Source organism: Bos indicus, chromosome 20 (assembly GCF_029378745.1).
Source record: "Bos indicus isolate NIAB-ARS_2022 breed Sahiwal x Tharparkar chromosome 20, NIAB-ARS_B.indTharparkar_mat_pri_1.0, whole genome shotgun sequence".
NCBI lineage: Eukaryota > Metazoa > Chordata > Mammalia > Artiodactyla > Bovidae > Bos > Bos indicus.
Genome location: NC_091779.1, coordinates 5,277,062 through 5,298,562, shown reverse-complemented (window position 1 = coordinate 5,298,562; position 21,501 = coordinate 5,277,062). Strand labels below are relative to the sequence as shown.

Below are 21,501 nucleotides of genomic sequence, written 5' to 3'. Positions count from 1 at the left end.
ACAAATACTGCAGGATCTCACTTGACCATGGCATCTGAAAATGCAGAACATATAGAAACAGAGTAGACGGATGGCTGCCAGGGGCTGGGGGTGGGGAACGGGGAGGCGCTGGTCAAAGGGCGCACACCTTTCAGTTATAAGATGAGTAAGTCCCGGGGATCTAATGCACAACATGGAGACTATAGATAACAACTCTGCACTGTACACTTGAAAGGTGATATGAGAGTAAATCGTAACTGTTCTCACCATAACAACAACAATATGGTAATTATGTGAGGTGAAGGATGTGTTCATAAGCCGTGTCAGGGCCAACACTTTGCAATATACTAATGTATGAAATCATCACATTGTACATCTTAAGCTCACACAATGTTATGTCAGTTGTTGGTGCTACTTACTGCTAAGTCTGACTCTTTGTGATCCCATGGACTGGAGTCCTCCAGGCCCCTCTGTCCATGGGATTTCCCAGGCAAGATTACCGGAGTGGGTTGCCATTTCCTTCTCCAGGGGATCTTCCCAACGCAGGGATCGAAGTGTGTGTCTCCTGCATAAGCAGGCAGAATCTTTACCACTGAGCCACCACATATCTCATTAAAGCTGGAAAAGAAAATTCCATCCCCAAAGCCTCTGCCTCACAGAGCAACCATGACTAAATTTAAGTCTCAAATTTTAAATATTAATTACTGCCCCAAAGGAATGCCCTATGTCTGCAGCGCTCTGGCCTTGCACAGGGTCCTCTGTCCATGGATCCATTTAGAGGACGTTCCTGTTTCCCACCCAGCATGTGTCAGGGGTCACACTGGTATGAGAGTCATACAGGTGGAATGAGAGTCTGACCTTTCAGGCACGCTCTCCCTAGCCACAGCTGCAGACTAGGGAGAGTCCCCACTTCCTTAGGGAGCTCTCATTCCACAGCTCCTAGCTACAGTTTGCCTCCCCAAAGGACAAAACCAAATGAGTGCCTTGCCAGGAAGCAACAGCCATCCTGTGACTTCAGAAGGCATCTTTCTCTGGGGACTGCAGAGCTGGTCCGTGACGTCTCCTGGGCTGGCATTGGAGGGTGCTGGGAGGAGGCAGGGACTCAACTGCTTGGGGAGATAGGGAGAGGGAGAGAGAGAGAGCACAAGAGCAGTGGTAATACCATGGCGACGCCGAACACTCCAAAGAGATCTGTTTAATTTGAAGACTAACAGTCAGGGAAATAGAAGGACAACTTGCTCTGGGCTGCTCACAGGTCCCTGAAGGCTGGCTCAGATGAGACCTGGTAGGAGGGACCCACCTCCTCGGAGATGGGGAAACAGGCTAGAAGAGGGGAAGGAACAGGTCCAGAGTCACCCAGTGTGTTAGCAGCAGCTCCAGCAAAAAGGACATCGGCTCATTTGTTCAGTTGGGCAACATGCTTATTGAGTGCCTACTGTGTACCAGGCTCTGGCCCACTGGTGTGTCCCATCCCCGTGCCTCTCCCTGAAGGGCTGCAGAGGCCAAGCACTGTTCAGGGGTCCAACACAGCCCGTGCTTGGTGTGTACCTGCAGGGGGCTGGCATGTATGAACTGCATGCACTGCCCCATCAGAGACTGTACCATCACTGTGGCCTTTCCAGACTGACTCACCAGGGGCAGTGATGGTACACTGCACTTCCGGGGCCACCCTACCATTCATTCATCTCTGTCACATGTATTAACCACAAATCCCAGGCCCTGAGTTTTAGAGCTGAAATGTCCTCAGGAGGCCAAAGAATCATCTAATCCAGTGGTTACTAAGCCTGGGGGCTCATCAGATTACCTGGGAGCATTTCAGACATTAGTGTGAGAACGGTCTCCTTCTGCATACACACCGGGGATGCTCCAGCTGTACAAGAGGGTATTCAGTAAAGAGTCCCCCAGCGTGTCCTCCCCAGAAGCAGACACTCTTTCTTATGTACTTCTAGCAGGTCACCATATGTGTGCAGGCACAGCTGTTCCTACACTCCTCTACACACGCCCAGTCCACACACCATTCCCCATTCTTGTTGCCAGTGCACGCTGATGCATCCATCATTATGCCAGGACGTGAAGCTATAACTAACTTTTATGGCTGCGTAGTATTCCATTGAGTGGACCTGGCCCCTTATGGATGGCCATCTATGGACATTCTAGTTATGTGCTCAAGCAAGGCAGCAGCATGTCTTCCTAGCACTTAGATTCCCTTATGCATAAATCTTTGTGTACTTTTGTGAGTTTGCTAAAGCATATTAAGGAAGTTAAAAATGACAGATTCTCAGTCCTTCTCAAAGAAAGTTTGATCCCACTGGCCTGGGGTGACACCCGGGAATCTGAATTACAGAAAGCTCCCCCATAACTCAGATGGACACTCACCATGGGAGTTTCCTGGTTCACCTTGTGAAAGAGGAGCATGCTGCCCAGTGAAAATAAGTGGCCTGCATCAGGTCAGTTATCAGCTCCACCTCAGTGCTGTGAAGAGCCTGATTGCATCGTCACTGCTACCGGTGGCCCGCATGGACGTCCCTGAGGGCGCCCCAGGCTCTCCCCTGGTCACTGCTTAAGTGGCCATGGAGCCTGGTGAATCCCAACCAGTCCCAACTTCATTAATTTTATTATGTTTGATATCCAGATGGACACACAAGAAGCCAGTCACAGTGGCTATTTCTGGGGAGAAGAGTTGGCATTTGGGAGTCAGGGTAAAGAATGGAATTTTTCAATGATTCACACAGGAATTATGGTCTTTTTTTTTTTTTCAAAACCTTCTACGTGCAAAACAGAAAGAAGCAGAGAACACCTGGGTCGACTATTAATACGTTCACTGACTGCACAATCTTGAACAAGTTGCTGTCCTTCTCTGAGCCCCGGTCTACGCGCTACAACACGGGTGGGCGGCAGTAGATGCCAAATCAGCTCATGGACGTGACACACTCGATGGAGCTGTAAACGGCACCCACACGGCCGCACGGAGCGTCGTGAGACAGGGGAGCGGGCGAGGTTTTCATCATTCTGTAAATGGGCAGAAAAACACGGAGAAACAAAGGCCATGAGCTTGCGGTTGGCCATAAGATAAGGTCGGGGTGAGGGCAGCAGGCCCGGCTCCTGCTCCTGCAGAAGCCTCCACCTTCAGGCCCCGGACCCCGTAAGCAAGTCACCTACTGCTATGCTTTCTGCCCAGGGTGGCCCCGTGGGGCACACAGATGCGTGGCGCAGGCGTGGAGTACATCTCCCTCCAGACCGCCTGGGACCTGTGCCTGGGACGGGCATGCACGGCCAGCCAGGCGTAGGAAAACAGGAACTACCTGCCTCTCCACAAGGAGCTTCCCTGGCTGGCCTTCCCTGGGAAGCAGCAGCATTTCATAGGATTAAAGGACTCAGAGAAGTAAAGGCCAGGTGGAAGGTGGATGATGGGCCAGGAGTCCCTGGTGAATTATCTTAACTACAGGGAAAAAAAAAAAAAAATTGGGACATCTGGGAACTGTTTCCAGAGCTTAGAGTGAAAACTCTTTCCTTTTTTTTTTTTTCTGTTGGAACAAAGGCAGTGGGTATGCTTCCCTCTCTAGAGACTGAACGTGGATAGTTTTTTGGAAAGTCAAAATCTGGGCTTCTGTGGGTCAGATGTGGTGGTATGCAAATGTCTTCTTCCATCCCTCATCCCCGAGTCAGACAAAATTGAGGGTTCTGAACACTTAGTGCTTTTGAAGTTTTGAAAGAACTGGCGATCTTGGGCCGAGCAGCACCTGGCAGCACCAGGAATGGCCTTCACGCTGGCTGGTCTCTCAGAGGAGGCACGCCCCTCCCGCTCGCCAGCGTCCCCACCGCCCCAGCCACGCCACAGCTGCCTGCATCTCTCCCGCTGTGCCACTATTGAAGCCCCGAGGTTAGGCCCTAAGGTCCTGCCAGGCTAACTCTAGCTACCATGCTAAAGTCCTCAAAAAGAGTCGCGCTAAACCCACTGCCTTGCTGTGAGATGCATCCCTGGGATGGTGCCAGATGGTTTACGTTCCAATGACTGATTTCTACTATTATCTGCTGGCAAAATTAGTTTCCATGAGCACATCTGAGTTATAAGTCAGATGATCTGCTGTTTAAGGATTGTGTGATTTAAGGAAAGCTGTATAACATCTCCGAACCTATTTCTACAGGACTGATGTGAGGATAAAGCTGTATTATTATTATTATTGAACACATTTCGGGACTTTGGAGGTTGACTGGATGATTCTTTTGCTTCACATGGTACAGCTGAAGCCCAGGGATGGTGGGAAAGTCCAAAATGGTCTTGCCCATACGCCTGGTATTCAGCTCCGACCACCATCTGGGGTCTCAGCTGGAGCCGTCTGCCAGGAATCTCGGTTCTCCTCCACGCTCCTCGACCACACGGCTGCCTGTATGCTGTGAAGGGCAACCCAAGAGGTGAAGACAAGCTACAGATTTCTTAAGACCCAGAAGTTACCCAGTGTCACTGCCATCACATTCCATTGATTATAACAGGTGTGAGGGCCCGTGCCAAGATTCAAGGGAAGGACAAATGGACTCTGCCACTGGTACGCACACAGAAGTTTTCACAAAAAGGCACGGGAGGTAGGAAATATTTTTTTTCAGTCACTTTGGAAATACAATTTTCTACAAAGACTTTCACAGTACCCAATAAACGGAAGGCTGCGTATGTGCTAGGTCGCTTCAGTCATGTCCTGTTCTTTGCAATCCTCTAGATTGTAGCCCGCCAGGCTTCTCTGTCCACAGGATTCTCCAGGTAAGAATACTGGAGTGGATTATCATGCCCTCCTCCAGGGGATCTTCCCAACCCAGGGATTGAACCTGCGTCTCTGGCATTTCAGGCGCTGAGCCACAAGGGAAGCCCCACACAGAAGGTCACCAGATGGTCAATATCAAAACCAAATTGACTATATTCTTTGCAATGGAAGATGGAAAAGCTCTATACCGTCAGCAAAAACAAGACTGGGAACTGACTGTGGCTCAGATCATGAACTTCTTATTTCAAAACTCAGACTTAAATTGAAGAAAGTAAGAAGAACCACTAGCCCCTTCACATATGAACCAAATCAAATCCCCTATGATTATACAGTGGAGGTGATTAATAGATTCAAAGGATTAGAGCTCCTAGACGGAGTGCCTGAAGGACTGTGGATGGAGGTTCATAATACTGTACAGGAGGCAGTGACCAAAACCATCCCGAAGGGGGAAAAAAAATCCAAGAAGGCAAAGTGGTCACTTGAAGATTTACATATATGAGGAAAGAAGAGAAGCAAAAAGCAAGGGAGAAAGGGAAAGATACACCCAACTGAAGGCAGAGTTCCAGAGAATAGCAAGGAGAGATAGGCAGGCCTTCTTAAATGAACAATGCAAAGAAATACAGGCAAAAATAGAATGGAAAAGACTAGAGGTCTCTTTAAGAAAATGGGAGGTATCAAGGGAACACTTCATGCAAGAATGGGCACAATGAAGGACAGAAATGGTAGGGACCTAAGAGACACAGAAGAGTTTAGGAAGAGGCGGCAAGAACACACAGAACTATACAAGAAAGGTCTTAATGATCCAGATAACCACGATGGTGTGGTCCTTCACCTAGAGGTGGACACTCTGGAGTGAGAAGTCAAGCAGCCTTTAGGAAGCATTACTATGAACAAAGCTAGTGGAGGTCACAGAATCCCAGCTGAGCTATTTCAAATCCTAAAAAATGATGCTGTTAAAGTGCTACCCACAATATGTCAGCAAATTGGAAAACTCAGCTATGGTCACAGGACTGAAAAAAGTCAGTTTTCATTCCAATTCCAAAGAAGGCCAATGCCAAAGAATGTTCAAATGACTGCACAATCACACTCATTCCACATACTAGCAAGTTAATACTCAAAATCCTTCAAGATAGGCTTCAACAGTACGTGAACTGAGAACTTCCAGATAAACAAGCTGGGCTTAGAAAAGGCAGAGGAACCAGAGATCAAATTGCCAATTCCAGAAAAACATCTACCTCTGCTTCATTGACTATGCTAAAGCCTTTGACTGTGTGGATCACAACAAACTGGAAAATCCTTACAGAAATGGGAATACCAGACCACCTTATCTGCCTTCTGAGAAACCTGTATGCAGGTCAAGAAGCAACCATTAGAACCGGACATGGAACAACAGACTGGTTCCAAATTGGGAAAAGAGTACATCAAAGCTGTGGATTGTCACCCTGCTTATTTAACTTATATGCAGAGTACATCATCTGAAATACGGGGCTGGATGACTCCCAAGCTGGAGTCAAGATTTCTGGGAGAAATATCAGTAACCTAGATAGGCAGATTACACTACTCTAATGGCAAAAAGCAAAGAGAAACTAAAGAGCCTCTTGATGAAGATGAAAGAGGAGAGTGAAAAAGCTGGAGTAAAACTCAGCATTCAAAAAACAAAGATCATGGCAAACAGATGAGGAAAAAATGAAAACAGTGACAGATTTTATTTTCTTGGGCTCGAAAATCACTGTGGATAGTGACTGCAGCCATGAAATTAAGACTCTTGCTCCTTGGAAGAAAAGCTATGACAGACCTAGAGAGCATATTAAAAACCAAAGACGTCACTTTGCTGACAAAGGTCCATCTAGTCAAAGCTATGGTTTTTCCAGTAATCATGCACGGACATGAGCGGTGGACCATTAAAAAGGCTGAGTGCCGCAGAATTGATGCTTTCAAACTGTGGTGCTAGAGAAGACTCTCAAACTCTTTCTTGGACAGAAAGATCAAACAAGTCCATCCTAAAGGAAATCACCCCTGAATATTCATTGGAAGGACTGGTGCTGAAGCTGAAGCTCCAATAGTTTGGCCACCTGATGTGAAGAGCCGACTCATTGGAAAAGACCCTGATGCTGGGAAGGATTGAAGGCAGGAGGAGAAAGGGACAACAAAGAATGCAATGGTTGGATGGCATCACCAACTCAATGGACATGAGTTCAAGCAAGCTCCGGGAGATGGTAAAGAACAGGGAAGCCTGGCGTCCTGCTGTTCATGGGATTGCAAAGAGTCTGACACAACTGAGCGCCTCAACAGCAAACAACAAGAATACATAGGAGACTACCAACAACGATGTTAATTTCATTCATTTATTCATTCCACTGAGCCACTGGAAAACAACAACTGGAAGAGAAAAGTTTCTTTTCCCAGGAAGGTGAGGCTGGCCGCAGGATGCTGGAGCTGCTGGAGGCAGCGTGCCATCACATGGGATCTGCCAGGGACCATCTTGCAGTGTATGGGGAGGGCTTGAGACAGGTGTGCCAACCGAAGTTATTTTTGCTAAAGTAGTTTGGGTTCAGGTTTCCCCCACTTCTTGTCAAAGAGATTCCAATGAACGCTCCATTCTTGCAGCCCTCACAGTCAAACAGAAAGGACCCACATGCAGCAAATAATTACACTTCAGTGTCAGAAGGGGTAAAACAGAGATGTACGTGGGGTATTTTGAAGAGAGGGGTTGGGTTCATTTTCTTGGAGGCAGATAAAGAAGTTCTGGAACATTTCCTAGAGGAGGGCCCCCCACTCACAAAGCTACCATGGGGCTAGTCACACTGACAGGCTCCGTATGTACCAATGCAAGAGATGACAGAGTCCTAGGACAAAACTGGTAGAGACCAGGTGACCCCACTTTAAATCTGCCCCCTTCCTAACTTCCTTAATTCTGGAGTTTTTAGAACTGGCTGCCCTGGCATCTATCATACAGAAACAGAACCTCCTTAGCAAAAGCAGAGTCTTTTAATAGACCTCCAGAGGTTAATGGGCCTGCCAGATCTTTGACATTTATTGGATTTTACGAGCTAGTGGATACAACTCAGAGAGCCGATCAGATGTTCCAAATCGATGGCCCCTTGGGGTACTGTCTTCACACAGAACCACAGCAAGGTGACCTTGGATGCCTGAGTGGGGAATGAACAAGAGAGGAGGTCGGCTCCCAGGAACTGCTAAAGTTCAAGCCCTGCTCGGCGCCTGTGGCCTCCCTCCACCCCAGGTGCTTTGTCCACGGAGTGTGTAATCGTGCGTCGCTTCCACCTCACCCTGCCTGCACAGCCACAAGCAGCAGTCTCCTTTTCCAAAGCCCCTCCCCAGGGAACTCTACCCAGTGCTCTGTGGTGACCTAAACGAGAAGGAAATCCAAGAAAAGGGGAGATATATGCAAACATACAGCTGAGTTACTCTGCTGTACGGCAGAAACTAACTCAATATTATAAAGCAAGTATGCGGGTGTGTGCTCAGTCGCTCAGTTGCGTCCGACTCCGCGACCGCATGGACACAGCCTGCCAGGCTCCTCTGTCCGTGGGATTTCCCTGACAAGAATACTGGATTGGGTTGCCATATCTTACTCCAAGGGATCTTCCTGGCCCCGGGACTCAACCTGTGTCTCCTGCATTAGCAGGCAGATTCTTTACCACTGTATCACTTATATCCCAATAAAAATTAATTTTTAAAAATCCCTTGTTTTATTCTACAGACATTTATGGGAAAGCTTCATTATGATGTCACTTAATAAACGAACATTTCCAGGACTGCTGCTCTGCACCAGGCACAGTTCAAGCAAAAGGGACCCAGGGAAGATTGCGACTTGTGCCTTGCCCCCCAGGAGCTTAGAGTCCTGTGGGGGAGCCTTCCAGAAACCCAGGGTCTGTCTGTGCCCTGGCGCGGGCCTGGCAGGAGAAACCACAGAGGGAGCAAAGGCAGTAGAGAGGAAGGCATGCTGATCTGGCAGGATTAGGGCAGCCTCCCAAGCAGAGGGCATTCTGGCTGAGTTCTCAAAGCTATGAAGGAGCTCACCAGGCAGGGAAGAAGAAAAAAGGGCATCCAGGTGTATAACATGGAAAACAAGGTATAGAACAAACACAAAAGTGCAGAGACTGAGAGATTCTTTCACCGGGCCATGCAGACTATGGCAGGGACACGGTGCTTTCCTCCCTTAGCAAAAAAGAAAAAAAAAGTCTCTCTCCCTCATTTTTCACATTTTTCTCAGCTTGGCAAAAAGAAAAACTTAAAGGCTGGAAAGGTCAGGGAAAAGATACTCTCTTACATTGCTAGCAGCAATGAAAATTACTATGGAGCTTTTCAGAAAGCAATTTGGCAATATCTGCCCAATTTAAAATATACATTAAAATGTTGTTGTTCAGTCGCCCAGTTGTGTCCGACTCTTTGCAACCGCATGGACTGCAGCGTGCCAGGCCTCCCGGTTCCTCACCACCTCTCGAAGTTTGCCCAAGTTCATGTCCATTTTATCGATGATACCATCCAGCCATCTCATCCTCTGATGCCCTCTTCTTCCGCCCTCAATCTTTCCCAGCATCAGGGACTTTTTCAATGAGTCGGCTGTTTGCATCAGGTGACCAAAATACTGGAGCTTCAGCTTCAGCATCAGTCCTTCCAATGAGTATTCAGGGTTGATTTCCTTTGAGATCAACTGGTTTGATAGCCTTTCTGTCCAAGAGACTCTCAGGAGTCTTCTCCAGCACAACAAATTTGAAAGGATCAATTCTTTGGTGCTCTGCCTTCTTTTTGGTCCAGCTCTCACAACCATACATGACCCCTGGGAAGACCACAGCCTTGACTAGACGGACCTTTGTCAGCAGAGTAATGTCTCTGCTTTTCAACACACTGTCTAGGTTTGTCATAGCTTTCCTGCCAAGAAGCAATCGTCTTCTGATTTCAGGCTGCAGTCACCACCCACGGTGATTTTAGAGCCCGAGAAGAGGAAATCTGTCACTGCTTCCACCTTTCCCCCCTCTATTTGCCATGAAGGAATGGGGCCGGATGCCATGATCTTAGTCTTTTTAATATTTAGTTTTAAGCCAGCTTTTTCACTCTCCTCCTTCACCCTCATCAACAGGTTCTTTAGCTCCTCTTCTGCCACTCTAATGGCAGAAAGCGAAGAGGAAATACATTTAAATATAAATATATTTTAAAATATATACCTGACATTTGACCCAGAAATTCCTTTGAGACTTGTGTGTGTGTCTACACACACACACACACACACACACACACACACACACATATATTTATATTTAAACACACAAATAAAACACCAGTATGAAAGGCTATATTTACATTAATATTATCATAACACTGTTCACTGTGAGGCAATAAAAAGGAAATCACCCAAACACCTATTAATAAGAGACTGGTTAAATAAAATATGTCATACCCATGACATGAAATTCCATGGAGCCACAAAAAAGGCTGAGAGAGACCTCTCTAGTTACTGGCCTAAAAGAATAAGCCTGGTATATGGCAGAAGTTCTCTTCTGCAATGTAACTGGGGTAGGAGTTAGTCAATTAAAAGTCATGCAAAAGACACATTGTTTTTTATATTTTTAAGCTTAAACCCTATGAATGAATACTTCTAGATTTTAAATAATTTCTCCTCTTGTGTTAAATTGCAAAGTGCTGTCACAGATTCCTCCTATCCCCTGTGCATGCTCCTTTGCAGCGTGACTGCTGTTTCTTTCATCAAGAGGTCATTTCCGCTTCCTACGTCTTGAAGCTGGGATGACTTTGTGATGTCCTTTTACCAACTGGATGGAGCAGAAGAGACTGGGTGGCTTAAACAGCAAACATTTCCTTCTCACATCTCTAGGAGCTGGAAGTCTGAGATTGGGGTGCCATCTTGGTCAGGTTCTGGTAAGAACCCTCCTGATTTGCAGCAGGCTGCCTTTTGCTGAGGGCTCACAGAGTGATGCAAGAGAAAGGGCTCTGGGACGCTGATCCCATCACCTCATCCAAACCTAGTTACATCCCAAAGGCCCCGCTTCCACACACCATCATACTGGGGGTTAGGGCTTCAACATATGAATTTGAGAGGGACACAAACATTCAAGCCATAGCAATAGGTTATTATTGTTTTAAACCAAAACATTTTGTGGTGGTTTGTTACAAAGTAAAAGACACCATATTATTTCTGATCTTTACCATTGCCTTGATTGCAAATATTTTTAGAAAGCTACATTTGGCAAATCTTTCCTAAGCTTTTAACTTAATTTTCATAGAAACGAGATGCTCTTTCTTTTATATGCTCATTGCATTGATTTATAAAACATCTAATTGCAGAGATACAGTTACAAGTGCAACACTATAACCAGATTTAGAGACCCACACAACCTGACTCCTGTAAACCCAGAAGTCAACAGAGGGAGAGAAGGGCACCAACACACTAGAAGGGAACCCGCTGGCCAAGAGCGTGTCTGCCCTCCAGAGACACCCAAGGATACGTTTACCTGGGGAACAGAGAGCAAGGCGAATCCAGCAACTGTCTGTAATAGGAGTTGGTAAAAAAAAAAAAAAGTCTTTATCCTATGGTTAAATAAGAAAAGCAACTACAGAGAAATTTATATATTGTGTCCCCATTCTAGAAAAACAAAAACAACATATTTATACATAATAGCAAGAGCATGAAAAGCTACACGTCAGACTGTTATTGTTACTTCAGGGGGATTAAAGTAGAAACAAAGAAAGGAAGAGAACCAGGAAGAAAAAGACAGAAAGTGCTCGTGACATTAAATAAAACTGAACACATACAGGCCATAATCATACTGATATCAATATGTAAAACTTGAATAGAAATACTAAAGGTAAAATGGACAAGCAAAATGATGAAGAACACGAACAGCTTTCAGCTGGAATTTCTCTTATTTAAAACAGTTTTTATTTAAAAAAAAAAAAAAAGAGAGAGAGAAGAGAAAAACAAAGCCATGCTCTCAGATATGTGCTATAGTACTTGCTGATTGCTGTGCCAACAACGTATTATTACATCCACTGGAAATTAGTTATCCCTGCTCTCTGTTTGCATGTTTTTGTGTATTTTTAATAATAGGCACTACATTCTAGCTGGCTTTATTTGCATATAGTTTTATATTCTGTGATTTGATTATAAGGTGTTTGTGGGTAAAAGAACTGTCTTACACAACTGGGTATCTTGAAAATGTCTGTTCATAATAGGTGATCAGCGAACATTTGTTAGCTGAAAAGAAAAAAAAGGGAAGGCTTTACTATGACGGCAAGTTACTGATTCAAGAAGTCGGAGAGTCTGACTTTTTTACCAGCCCTGAGTGAATGCACTGGTGGGAGTACCATAAATAACAGTAGTGCCAGACTCCCAAGGGCTTAAACAATGAGGAAACGTGCTCTTACATAACTAATATCCAGAGGAAGAGCAGCAGCAGTTCGGGACATTACATCCAGACTCCAATGCCCCAAAGAAAATAAGAATGATTTCTTTCTCTTTCTTTCCTAGGAATATAGAAAACTGTCCCAGAAACCCCCATCAGACTTCCTCTCATGTCTCATTGGCCAGATCTGGGTCACATGCCCAAGCCTAGACCAATCACTGGTAAGTGGAAGAGGGCTACCATGATTGGCCGAGACCATCCATAGATCAGTACAGGGTTCCCTATGCGCATGGACAGTATGCAATTCTATCACATGAAAACTTCCGTGGTTTTGACAGCATCTCAAGGGTCAACACTCTGTTCAACAAGAGTTCACTTCTCATATATCTGCATGCCATGGCAAGGTTCAATCACTGTACTCTGTTTCTATACTCATCTCATAATGCACCAGTAACAAATGGTTTGTGGAACAGCCCTGGTCAATGGATCACACTTTGAGTAACACTGGCCTAGACTACTCAGAATCTCTTTCTAGACCTGGGATGGGGTCAGCTTCCCCCAACTCATGTGGGGCAGGATGAAGAGCTGAGAAAGTCAGGGAAACGTTGGCAAGGCCTGAAGGTAGAAAGAAATTTGGGTAGACAATCCACAGTGCTCCCTGCACCACACTTCAACAGTGGCTACTGGGTGTGATTAGGTGAGATCAAGTCACGTTCCATCCACAACTTTGAGAACAACTTTATACACACTGAAATGGAGTCTTCACTGGATCCCACTGCCTTGTCCTCCTCTGGGGCAGTATGAGTTAAGACTATCACTCCTGAGCAACATCCAAGACTGAAAGCAAAGAGTCTGGTCACAGTGGCCTGGAAGGGAGAAGAGGACTGTTTGGCGTATCTGGCCTGTGTCAGTTAGGATAGGTTAGGTTATGTTGCAAAAACAGAAAACTCCAGATCTCAGTGGATTATGACAACAACAGTCAATTGGCTATGTGCCCAGCAGAGTCCACTGACTCTGCTCCAGGACTTCCTCAGGACTCAGGATGATGGAGAGACCCTTACCTGCAACATGGCTACTTTTGTGGCAGAGAATAAATGAATATGCAGAACCACACAATGACCCTTACAGCTTTCCCACAGAAGTAACACACTTCATTTCTCTCACGTTTCAGGTTGAAACAGGTCACATGGGCAAGCCTGATGTTAATGAAGCAGAAAAGTATCATTTTACCCAGGCGAGCAGGGAATTCAGTCTCTCATGGCCCCACTTCTGAGCCCGAGAGCCATTTCTGTGAAGAACAGCTCTCTCCACACGTCATGTAGACTGAAAGTCCTTCCTGGCTGTGGACTCCATTATTACTTTGATGTGATCTTCCTCACAGAATAAATGCTTTGTGGTGACTTCCCAGTTAAATAAAGAGCTGAGAATTGAAGACACTCTGGTAGGTTCCATCCAGATGTTTTCATAGCATCCTTACAGTAACTTTCTAAAGGCAAGCACAACTGTTCCCCCTTTATGATGAGGGAAACTGAGGCTCAGAGATGGTGAATAACTTTCCCCAACTCTTAAATGATAATAACGATTATCTATCATTAGTAATATTAAAAAAAAAACCTGCCTTTATCAAGAATTACTGTATATCATGCACTGTTATATACTTCACTTGAATAATCTCATTTAAAGTTCAAAACAATCCTATGACATAAATACTATCATTTTATTTATTCTAGTGAAGAGGAACTAAAAAGCCTCTTGATGAAAGTAAAAGAGGAGAGTGAAAAAGTTGGCTTAAAGCTCAACATTCAGAAAACAAAGATCATGGCATCTGGTCCCATCACTTCATGGGAAATAGATGGGGAAACAGTGGAAACAGTGTCAGACTTTATTTTTGGGGGCTCCAAAATCACTGCAGATGGTGATTGCAGCCATGAAATTAAAAGATGCTTGGTCCTTGGAAGGAAAGTTATGACCAACCTAGACAGCATATTCAAAAGCAGAGACATTACTTTGCCAACAAAGGTCTGTCTAGTCAAGGCTATGGTTTTTCCTGTGGTCATGTATGGATGTGAGAGTTGGACTGTGAAGAAAGCTGAGCGCCGAAGAATTGATGCTTTTGAAGTGTGGTGTTGGAGAAGACTCTTGAGAGTCCCTTGGACTGCAAGGAGACCCAACAAGTCCATCCTAAAGGAGATCAGTCCTGGGTGTTCATTGGAAGGACTGATGCTAAAGCTGAAACTCCAGTACTTTGGCCACCTTATGTGAAGAGTTGACTCATTGGAAAAGACCCTGATGCTGGGAGGGATTGGGGGCAGGAGGAGAAGGGGATGACTGAGGATGAGATGGCTGGATGGCATCACGGACTCGAATTTGAGTGAACTCCGGGAGTTGGTGATGGACAGGGAGGCCTGGCGTGCTGCAATTCATGGGGTTGCAAAGAGTCGGACATGACTGAGCGACTGAACTGAACTGAACTGATAGGTGAAGAGACCATGGCTGAGAAAGGTAAAGTTGCTCAACTTGCAAAAAAGAAGCAGAGTCTGGCACTTTCCTGATGCCCAGTTGTTGGGACTCTGTGCTTCCTCTGCAGGGAGCTTGGGTTCGATCCTTGGTCAGGGAACTAAGATCCCACATATGACACAACATGGCCCCCAAATAAAATAATTTTTAAAAGAAGCAGAGGCCAAGCAGAACCCAGATCTGCTCAAGTCCAGAGCCCGATCTCTAAGCCCAGAGCATACTACCTGTCAAGGATGAAGACCCACGTGAGGGCATCCCAGCCTCCCTGGATAAGGCAGGAAGGAATGCAGAATATGGAAAGGAGAGGAAAGGGACTTCTGAGGGGGCAACAGGAGTGTCAGAACAGGCTGAGTGCCATGCGCACTCCAGAGCGTTCACTGCCGACTCTGGTGTTCCCTGAGACCCCTCTGTATCTCCTCTAATATGTTATTTTTGCTTCCTGATCAGTTGGCCACAGGATTCCCTAACTATGGTGAATGTATGCTGTTTTTCCTGCCCAGAATCCCTTCACTTGGAAACAGTACCCTGATTTCCTTTAGATAACAGCTCCTCCCACTTGGGTCCATGTGGGTTTTAGTCATCTTGAAGTAGGCTTCTTTATTCTGTGCAGTCACCTGTGGCTTCTCATAGTTCTAGAAATGCCAGGTGGACAATCGTGGTTTGGGGAGGGAGAAGGAGGGGCCAATGGCTGTCCCTCTCCACACCCCATGGTACAGAGGCACAGGGTGGAGACAGGCAAATCTGTATAGAAGCCATTGGTAACTATTTATTTGGGTGGCTCATTTAAGGGCGAATTCACCATTTCATGAGTCTAGCAGGTGGGCAAAGACCACCTCCCTTTACAAATCTGAAATTCACTTCCCAGCCTCCAGTACAGCTAGGTAGATGCCACATGAGCTAGGCTACTATCAGACATCCCTTCCAGGGACAGCAGCATTGACACATTCCACCAGTGACACAGAGAAGCAGGGACTGTACGGCAAAGATGACAGTCATGAGCCGAATCCTGTTCCCAGTGGCAACATCAGCCTGGGATGCAGGGTCCAGCCCTGCTGGTGCCAGAGGCAGCATCTGAGACCAGCAGAAGAACAGCTGTGTGGTTTTGGAAGTTGTTTTCTAGCTAAGTGACTTTTCAAGCCTGGGTCTCTGGCCCTTGGAAGAACTCTGGAAGCCAGCCAACCAGCAACATTTAAGAAATCCTTTTATATTTCAACTGGTCAGGTTTGGTTCCTGTTTCTGAGCAGGGGCAGAGAATGCAGAGCCAGTCTTGAGCAAAAGGATGCAAGGACCGGTAAGGATCTCCGGAGCTCACCCTACGCGTCCTTGACTGCAGTCTGACCCCTGGAGACCAATGAAGAACTTGAATTTCTTACACAATCCCAAGGGAAGGAGAGATGGAGCCAGGAGCGCGGTTCTAACCCTTCTGCTAAACTGGGCCACTGGGGGCTATGGTGCGCGCAGTGAAATGACCTGCAAACTTTTCTGTGCACCAGGAGGGGAAAGTTAAACAACTCCCCTTCAATACTTTAATAAATACATCCCTGGACGTGAATTTTGGTTAGCTGTAGGAGGGAGGGGGGAAGGATGAGAAGAATGGGGACAATGGAACCTCCCCTGGCACCGAGGAAAGAGTGAATCCCTTGCCTACTCCACTCACGGGTTCTGGGGCTAAGTGAACTGGAAATACGGGTTAAACGGGTCACCAAGGGCCCTTCAGGAAAAGGAGGACACAGCAGTCCTGGGGTTCAAAGAGTTCCTGGTTTCCCCTGGCTACAGGTCCTCCTGTGCCTGCACATACCACAGAGTCAGGCTTCCAGAAAGCCTGGGGCTTTAAGCAGGCAGAGTCTGGTGGATTCCAGACATTCTGAGCCACAGACAGCAGCCCCCATGCCCCCAGCTAGGAAAACCTTCCAAAGCTCTCTTGGAATTTGGCTTATTTGTCCGTAGGTTGTTTTGAGATTCGCAGTAGAGAATCAGGGTCTTAATTCAGAGAAGTCAGGAATATACATTTAAAATGCCAAAAAGCAAAAGCTCATTATTGCTATGCCAAGAGAGAGGCAGCCATCCCACACAGAACCCCTCAGCTCCAAATTTACAACTGCAGCCAACTTCTGAAGTTCAAGTCCTCCTACAAGGCTGGGCCCTGGCTGTAGGAATTCAGTTGTTGTTGGGTGGGGGGGGGTGACTAAAATGTTCTAAAATTGATTGTTCTGATGTTTTCACAACTCTGTGACTAAACTGAAAACCATTAACTTGTATGCTTTAAAAGGCAGACTGTATAGTATGTGAATTACATCTCAATAAATCTGCCGCGTTATAACACAAAAGGAGCACAAACAGGGTAGACTGGCTTTGACTCTCAGCTCTACTCTGGGTTAGCTGCGGGACATAAAGCTAGTTCCCTAACCTGGCGGAGCCTGGTTCTGAAATCTCAAAAGTGATAAGAAATGATCAAGTTATACTTCTGTCCTGGACTCAATATGAAGAGGAGATGAGAAGCCGTCTGTGATACTGCCCAATTCAGTAAGTGGGCGCCTTATCAAATCCCGGTTACACACCAGACGCTAGGGACCCAGAGACGGATGGAGCTGCACTCCTGCCTTCACAGGGGAAACAGCTCAGGGTGGGAACTGGGCAGGGACCTTTTGTTGGTGCTATGATGTCAGTGCACTGACTCGGAGGCCAGGCTGCGCAGGTGGGGCTGGCCGGAGGGCGCACAGGACAGACTCCTTAGACGCCTCCCCTGACCCGCAAGCCCTGCGGCCTGGCGCTGTCATCAGCCTCCTTGCTCCCGCCAAGGTACCGCTTGATCGGAATGGAGTCCTGGGCACCTACTTGGGTGCTTCTGTCCTGCCTGCCTCTCCACTGAGACTGGCAGCTCCATGAGAGCAGGGCCCTTGTCTGTCTTGGTCCCCAGTGACCCTGTGTCCCGTACTTAGTAAATCAGATCAGATCAGTCGCTCAGTCGTGTCCGACTCTTTGTGACCCCATGAATCGCAGCACGCCAGGCCTCCCCGTCCATCACCAACTCCCAGAGTTCACTCAGACTCACGTCCATCGAGTCAGTGAGGCCATCCAGCCATCTCATCCTCTGTTGTCCCCTTCTCCTCTTGCCCCCAATCCCTCCCAGCATCAGTCTTTTCCAATGAGTCAACTCTTCGCATGAGGTGACCAAAGTACTGGAGTTTCAGCTTTAGCATCATTCCTTCCAAAGAAATGCCAGGGCTGATCTCCTTCAGAATGGACTGGTTGGATCTCCTTGCAGTCCAAGGGACTCTCAAGAGTCTTCTCCAACACCACAGTTCAAAAGCATCAATTCTTCGGCGCTCAGCCTTCTTCACAGTCCAACTCTCACATCCATACATGACCACAGGAAAAACCATAGCCTTGACTAGACGGACCTTTGTTGGCAAAGTAATGTCTGTGCTTTTGAATATGCTATCTAGGTTGATCATAACTCTTTTAATTTCATGGCTGCAGTCACCATCTGTAGTGATTTTGGAGCCCAGAAAAATAAAGTCTGACACTGTTTCCACTGTTTCCCCATCTATTTGCCATGAAGTGATGGGACTGGATGCCATGATCTTTGTTTTCTGAATGTTGAGCTTTAAGCCAACTTTTTCACTCTCCACTTTCACTTTCATCAAGAGGCTTTTGAGTTCCTCTTCACTTTCTGCCATAAGGGTGGTGTCATCTGCATATCTGAGGTTATTGATATTTCTCCCAGCAATCTTGATTCCAGCTTGTGTTTCTTCCAGTCCAGCGTTTCTCATGATGTACTCTGCATAGAAGTTAAATAAGCAGGGTGACAATATACAGCCTTGACATACTCCTTTTCCTATTTGGAACCAGTCTGTTGTTCCATGTCCAGTTCTAACTGTTGCTTCCTGACCTGCATACAGATTTCTCAAGACACAGGTCAGGTGGTCTGGTATTTCCATCTCTTTCAGAATTTCCCACAGTTTATTGTGATCCACACAGTCAAAGGCTTTGGCATAGTCAATAAAGCAGAAATAGATGTTTTTCTGGAACTCTCTTGCTTTTTCCATGATCCAGCAGATGTTGGCAATTTGATCTCTGGTTCCTCTGCCTTTTCTAAATCCAGCTTGAACATCAGGAAGTTCATGGTTCACATATTGCTGAAGCCTGGCTTGGAGAATTTTGAGCATTACTTTACTAGCGTGTGAGATGAGTGCAATTGTGCGGTAGTTTGAGCATTCCTTGGCATTGCCCTTCTTTGGGATTGGAATGAAAACTGACCTCTTCCAGTCCTGTGGCCACTGCTGAGTTTTCCACATTTGCTGGCGTATTGAGTGCAGCACTTTCACAGCATCGTCTTTCAGGATTTGGAATAGCTCAACTGGAATTCCATCACCTCCACTAGCTTTGTTTGTAGTGATGCTTTCTAAGGCCCACTTGACTTCACATTCCAGGATGTCTGGCTCTAGGTCAGTGATCACACCATCGTGATTATCTGGGTTGTGAAGACCTTTTTTGTACAGTTCTTCTGTGTATTCTTGCCATCTCTTCTTACTTAGTAAATACTCCTTAAATAATTGCTGAATGAGAGAGAGAGCATCAGGATGATGCTTGCAGGAGGAGAAGGAACTTGCCAAGGGAAGAAGCCTGGGTCCTCCGGACTGAGAGGACCAGAGACAACTCGGGGGAAGGGGAGGGCAGGGGTGGGGCATTGGCAGGAGAGGAAGATTGAGACATGGTGGGGTGCAGCCCCAAGATGAGACCTGCCCTTCACTCTGGACTATGGAGTTGCCCCCTCTCTGTCAACTCCAGTCTAGGAAAAACCCCCATAGATTGCAGGAGGAGTGTGGAGTGCAGTCCATGTGTTTCCATAGTAACCATCACCATGGCACCAGAGGCTAGGATCCAACTTCCGGCATTGCTGAGGTTCCCGGAGTGCCTGTTCCCCTCCCCTAAGCATCCTCCGGTTCACAACACAGAAAGGAGACACAGCTGGGCCCCACACAGGGGCTGTCCTAGGAGAGCTGCGGCCAGGTGCGGGACACAGGCTGTCAGGACTGCACGTCAGACACCTCACAGCAGACACACCTGCCAAGGGCAGAGGCAGCCTGAGTGTTTTTTACTAAGAGTTTCAATTTGCATCGCTCTGCTCAGGCAGGGGATGGGGAGTCCAGTCTGAACATGCAGCATGTGGCAGAGCCGACTTGCCTCCATGAGGGTGGGCAGGCTGGGGCACGAAGCTCAGGAGGCCTGGAAAAGTCCCAGGTCCCTCAGCACCTGTCCCCACCGCCTTGTTGAGCCTCTGTACAATGTACCCATTCTGTACAATGGGAAAGAGAATGATAGTACCAGCCCGTCTCAGACATCAGAGAAACAAGCACAGTGCCTGACGGGTACTTGGTAAGTATCGAGTAAGCAGCTTAGCAAACAATGGTAAGAAGTACTTCCATCTCCCAGGCAACAAAGCTACCCATCCCCGTCTCCTTCCCTCTTCGCCCTCTTCCCTGCTCCCCGGTCTGTTCAAGCCCAGTTGTGTCACTTGAGCTTCAGATCATCTGTTCTCTGCCACACCCAGATCCCCAGAGGAGTAACCACAAGTTCCTGAGTCACAGACACAAGTTCTAACCCAGCCACGGTGACTTGCTGGCCTTGTGACCCCGGGCAAGTTGAGTCATTTCTCAAGTGCCTGCTCCCACTGAGATTTCTTTACTTGAGAGACTCAGAAACAACCAGACTGGCTTCAGCCCCAGAGAGCGATGAGGTTAGGGTTCCAAATTTAGCTAATAAAAATAAAGGTTTCCCAGTTAAATCTGAATTTCAAATAAACCACAAATAACGTTTTAGTCCAGGTATGTTTCAAATATTGTATGGGGGCACACTTGTACCAAAAAAAAAAAAAAAAAGAGTCATTGTGTATCTGAAATTCAGACCAAGCTGGGTTTCATCTGGCAAACACAGCTGTGGTGGCGCCTTATAACTCATGACATAGGCTGGATCTGGAAGTTCAAATATAACATCATGAGGACCTTCTCTCTCTCTCTCTCCTCTCCCCGTTCCCACCTTGGGCTTAGCTTTCTGAAGCCTCAGGGAGGCTCACTCCTTGAGGGGAGTGGAGTACAACCACCACCTGGGCCCTCTCCTTAGAACATGCGATGCAGAAGATGCTCCCTGCCTTCCAGGCCCCCCTGCCACCCTGTCTACTTCTCATCCTGTGCCCACGCTGAGCCTGGACTTGCCCAGTGATCCCCCTTGTCTGCACGTGGCACTTAGGGCTTGCTCCCCTAGGCTTGCTATCTGTCAGGGCCCAGAACCCAGTGACCCTTTCCCATCCCTTTCAACCACTGGCTCCTTCTCCCCACTCAGACCACAGTGGAAAACAGCAGCTCTTTGGAGGTGGCCTCTGACCAGGGCACCCACAGCCCGCTGTCTATCTCTTGGACATTTTCACTCTGGACTTCAGTTTCTGGATCTGTGGGTTGAAGGGACTGGACTGAGCCAGAGGCTGCAAACGCCAGTGCCACGAGGGTTCAAGCCAGGGTCTGAAATAGAGGCGGCAGCCCCATTTGAAAGGGAGCAGGCGCCACCCAGCGCTGCCCAACCCGTCAGGTAGGACAGCAGGCCCAGGGTCGCTAAGGCGCCAGCTTTTCCTAAAGAACAAGAAATCTAAATAGAAACGAAAAGAAAAACTCTGTTTTGAGGTCTGCGACCTCTGCCCTAGGTGGACTAGCCCTGTGAGCAGGGCATGGCGCTCAGAGGCCTTTCCGGGAACCACCCGCGTAGATGCCTGTGGGGACTGTTTCAAGAGGCATTCTCCAGCCCCACCCAAACTCTGCAGCCAGCACCCAAGAATCTGCATTTTAGCAAGCATCCTCAGATGCTTACACTCACTAAAA

The 21,501-nt window shown here is 47.1% G+C and overlaps 1 long non-coding RNA gene across 1 annotated transcript in view; it reads right to left on the bottom strand.

Annotated features, from left to right (window-relative positions):
• Positions 1–656: 656 nt before the first annotated feature.
• LOC109575072 (uncharacterized) overlaps positions 657–21,501 on the bottom strand; it is a 50,099-nt gene continuing 29,254 nt past the window's right edge. Inside the window, exon 3 of the long non-coding RNA XR_011562392.1 lies at positions 657–2,988. This is a non-coding gene — a long non-coding RNA (uncharacterized lncRNA). The remainder of the gene's footprint in view (positions 2,989–21,501) is intronic.